The sequence below is a fragment of the Arvicola amphibius genome, chromosome 6, assembly GCF_903992535.2.
Source record: "Arvicola amphibius chromosome 6, mArvAmp1.2, whole genome shotgun sequence".
Lineage (NCBI taxonomy): Eukaryota > Metazoa > Chordata > Mammalia > Rodentia > Cricetidae > Arvicola > Arvicola amphibius.
The window spans coordinates 125,200,045-125,204,620 of NC_052052.2; the positions used below are offsets into that span (position 1 = coordinate 125,200,045).

The 4,576-nt window shown below is 45.5% G+C and overlaps 1 pseudogene; it reads right to left on the bottom strand.

Moving 5' to 3' along the window:
- Positions 1–439: 439 nt before the first annotated feature.
- Positions 440–4,246, bottom strand: LOC119817103 (annotated as a pseudogene).
- Between the last annotated feature and the right edge of the window lie 330 nt (positions 4,247–4,576).

The window sequence follows — 4,576 nt, forward strand, 5'->3', positions numbered from 1 at the left end:
CAAGCTAATGGTTAAATCATTTTTTTAATATTTATTTATTTATTAAGTATACAGTATTCTGTCTGCTTGCATACCTGCAGGCCCCAGACCTCATTACAGATGGTTGTGAGCCACCATGTGGTTGCTGGGAATTGAACTCAGGACCTTTGGAAGAACAGGCAGTGCTCTTAACCTCTGAGCCATTTCTCCAGCCCCTGGTTAAATCATTTTTAACCAAGATTTTTTTTTTTTTTTTTTTTTTTTTTTTTTTTTTTTTTTTGGTTTTTCGAGACAGGGTTTCCCTGTAGTTTCTAGAGCCTGTCCTGGAGCTAGCTCTTGTAGACCAGGCTGGCCTCGAACTCAGAGATCCGCCTGCCTCTGCCTCCCGAGTGCTGGGATTAAAGGCGTGCGCCACCACCGCCCGGCTTTAACCAAGATTTTTATCATGATGATCTCTGGCTCATTCCACATCATCTTCGGCCAAGCTTTGAGCATTGACAATTCTCTGACTAATGGCTGGAAGCTTGGTCAGAAGCGTCTGGAACCCTGGTGGTGAAAGGGCCTGCTGTAACACTCACAGGAGCTGCTGGGGCTGTCCACACACGGCGATTGCATTTGTCAGGTGGTCTATGCCGTTCTCGTAGTCACCTTGTGCTAATAACTCTTCTTCATCAAGCGTATCTCTTCAAGAAAGAATCTCTGAACAGTTTCAGCATCTTTTAAGTCAGGCAACTTGGAAGGCCCAGCTCTCTCTTTAGCAAGCTTCTGATTCTTTCTTCAATTTCAAAGCGTGTTCTTGAAGTTGGGGTCTCTCTGCCTTTTGTGGTCAAAGTAGATGCAGTACCCGATGGAAGAGGGCACCGCACACACCTGCGTCGATGGCACCCTTCTTTGGGGTACCAGACTGTATAAGAACAGAGATAGATGAGTACCAAGAATGCATGTGTTTATTTGTCTCTGCTCGCGACTGTGGATGTGATGTGACTAGGGGCATGAAGTTCCTGTTTTGACATCTCTGCTCTGAGAAACTGTAACCTGGAATTGGGAACTAAAGTAAGCCCTTCCTCCACTAAGCTGGTTTTTGGGTGTTTACCACAGCAGCAGAAATGCAATGAGAACCATGGTTGTTCTGCTCTTCTCAGCTCAACTAGAGAGCCTGCTTTGTGACTAAGAAACGCAGGTCTCGCAAAGGTGGTGGTGGTGCAAGCCTTTAATCCCAGCACTGGGAGGCAGGGGCAGACAGCTCTCTGTGAGTTCGAGGCCAGTCTGGTCTACAAGAACTAGCTACAGAACGGGCTCCAAAGCTACAGAGAAACTCTGTCTTGAAAAACAAAACAAAACAAAAGCAGAGAGGAGAAGCATCTCGAGACTGTGGGAAATGAAGGAGACTGGGAAGAGGGTGCGCCTCAGTTACTTTCTTCACAGTTGTGGCCAAACAGCTGACAAAAACGACTTAAGAAAGGGATGGTTTGCCTCATGGTTTGATGATACTGGGAAGGCACCGCAGTGATTGCAACCTCTGTGTGGCAACGGGCCTGTGAGGAAACTGGTTACATTTTGTCCATGGACAGAAAACTTCAGAAGGACGAATGCTGGTGTCTGGCTCACATGTTCTTTTGCCCTTTTTCGTTCTCTCTGGGTTTCCACCCACGTTCCAGGTGAGTCGTCTCTTCTCAGTAAACCTCCCTGGACACACCTTCACTGACCACCCAGAGATTTGTGTCACTCGGGTGATTCTAAGTCCGGTGCAGCCGACCATGAAAACGAATTGTCACAGGGCACAATGGAGAATTCAGGACGGGGAGGAGCCTAGCCAGTCTTAGGCTCAGGAGAACCCTTCTGGAAGCTGTGCTACGAGAAAGAGAAACCGATCATTGGCGCGGGAGGGAGCTGCACAAGCAGGGGCCAGATGGACAGGGAGGGGTGGGAAGGGCTAAGAGATTGCAGGAGGCAGTGGAGGAAGTCTTTTTGGTCCTGTATCCCCACTGCCCCACACAACATCCAGCATACGATGACTGATTTAGATATTCCACAGAATAAAACTGATTTGGACCCTAATCCAATAGTATCACCCAGTGTAACCTTGTACAAAGCACTCTCCTTTTGGAGTCTTGTCCTCGCTGTGAAGTGAGTAATTCCGGGGAGATTTAACAGAGGACCCGGGACCTACCTGGGAAGACTACCCACACTTAAGAAGGGCATGCGAGAGAGGCTGTGAAGCAGTCAAGTCAGGGCAGCATGGCATCTTGAAAGCAATCATCTTGAAAACTACCCACATGACAGCTCACATCTGTCTATAACCCCAGTTCCAGAGCTTCTAACACCCTCCCACAGACATACATGCAAGCAAAACACCAATCCACATAAAATCTTACAAAGATACCAGCCTAGTTTACAAACAAACAAAAAGACCTAAAGTGTGATTAATGATCAAAGATTAAGCCATATGGCCTGGCCTGTTGGTTCAAAGCTTCTAATCTAGCTACCTGGGAGGCTGAGGCAGGAGGACTGCAAGTTCAAGGTGCACCTGGGCTACGGAATGAGTTCAAGACCAACCTGGGCAACCCTGTCTCAAAAACTAAAAAGAGGACTGGGGATATAACTTAGTGGGAAAATGTTTACTTAGCAGGACACTAGGCCCTGCTTTCAATCTTCTGCAAAAATAAAACAAGTAAATATAAAAATGAATACATCCATTCCTTTATCAATAAGAATTTGCCATTGAACTTGATTAAGGAAGTCTTAGCCGTCTGATAGGTCCAGGAGTGTCACTGATGTAGGTCAGGAAGATAGTAGCATGTAAACCTGCACAATCAGAAAACCGTAACTCTGGGGGTCCAATACCAGCACTAAAAGATGGAATCTGGCAAACCAAGGAGGGAAAAATGTTTGAATATGTTTTTAATGATGAAAGAAAGGAGCCAGTAGGGGCTAGAGAGATGGCTCAGTGGTTAAGAGCACTAACTGATCTTCCAGAGGTCCTGAGATCAATTCCCAGCACCCACATGGTGGCTCACAAGCACCTGTAATGAGATCTGGTGCCCTTTTCTAGCTTGTAAGAACATGCAGACAGGACACTGTAAACATAATAAATGAATATATCTTTTAAAAAAGAAAGAAAGGAGCCAGTAGATGCAAAATGGTTGAGGATGGCCAGGGAAAGACAAATAACCTATGAAGAAAGCATGGGCTGAAAATGGGAACCAGCAGAGGTATTCCTGAGCATGTATCATATAGAGAGGGTGGATTATTTTTAGCACACATGCACACACACCATATGACAAAATTATTTTCAGAAATAAGTGTGAAATGAAGCAGGGAATAAATTCTAGGCAGTAAGGAAGAAAGAAATGCAGAAAGAGAAAACGTTCTGCGTGCTTCCTGGCCTTCACCAGGTAATGTCCTGCTGTGTATGCCACCGTGGGATGTTGCCAGCAAGAAAAAAAAAAAGATGCATCCCTTTGACCTTGGGCCAGAAACTGTTGGGCGCAAAGGAGGTCAATCGTACCAGGAAATCTAGGATCTGTCTATGAAGGAGTGTCCTTTTATTTCAAGACAGACCCTTGCTATGTAGCTCAGACTGGCCACAAATTCACAATCCAATCTGCTCCTGCCTGCCGAGTATTGGATTTACAGGCATGTGCCACCACATCAAGCAGGGCTTCTGTGTTGGGCATCACCTTCCCTGCAAAACAATCCATTTAATCCCTCTAAGAAACTTGCCTCCATCAAGAAGGCCCACAGGAGACACAGCTTCTCCACTTCCCAGCCTCCAGATCCGTGGGCATGTCCCTTTCTTTTCTTCTTAAAGTTCTCCTCGTAACAACATAAAATGGACTAAGACATTTGGTTGTTCAGTCAAAGTTGCAAAAATCTGCTATTGAACTTGTTCCATGACTACCAAACTGGAATATGACACAGCTTCTAAAATTATGGGTCACCCTATAATTTTAGACCCCTATAATGAGGATCACATTTCTGAGGTTGGGAGTGGTCACAAAAACTGGTACTATAAAAAAGTTTTTGACTACACAATGACCAAAATTAATTCAAAAATCAAGGATATCTAAGATCTTAAATCTAAGATGTGGTGGCGGAGCTCGTCCATGTCGAACTGAGTATGTCCCTGCAGCCTTGGCCTTGTGTCAGTTTCTTAACAGTACCAGCTAGAGACTGAGTGTTCAAAGACCCGAGCCTATGGGGGTGTTTCTCATTGACACCACCACAGTTCTAAACATACCTGTGCACTTTGTAGTGTGCGTGCCATCATGATACGACACCAAGGAATTCTGCCTCCGACACCTCAGCTCAGATATGAGACTGTAGCACACTGTGATATTGGTTTTTTTGTTTGTTTTCGTTTTTTGTTTGTTTGTTTTTTGTTTTTGTTTTTCGAGACAGGGTTTCTCTGTAGCTTTGGAGCCTGTCCTGGAACTAGCTCTTGTAGACCAGGATGGTCTCGAACTCACAGAGTCCACCTGCCTCTGCCTCCCAAGTGCTGGGATTAAAGGCGTGCGCCACCACCACCCGGCGTTATTTTGGTTTTTCAAGACATTGTTTCTCTGTGTTGCCCTGAAACTCGCTCTATAGACTGGCT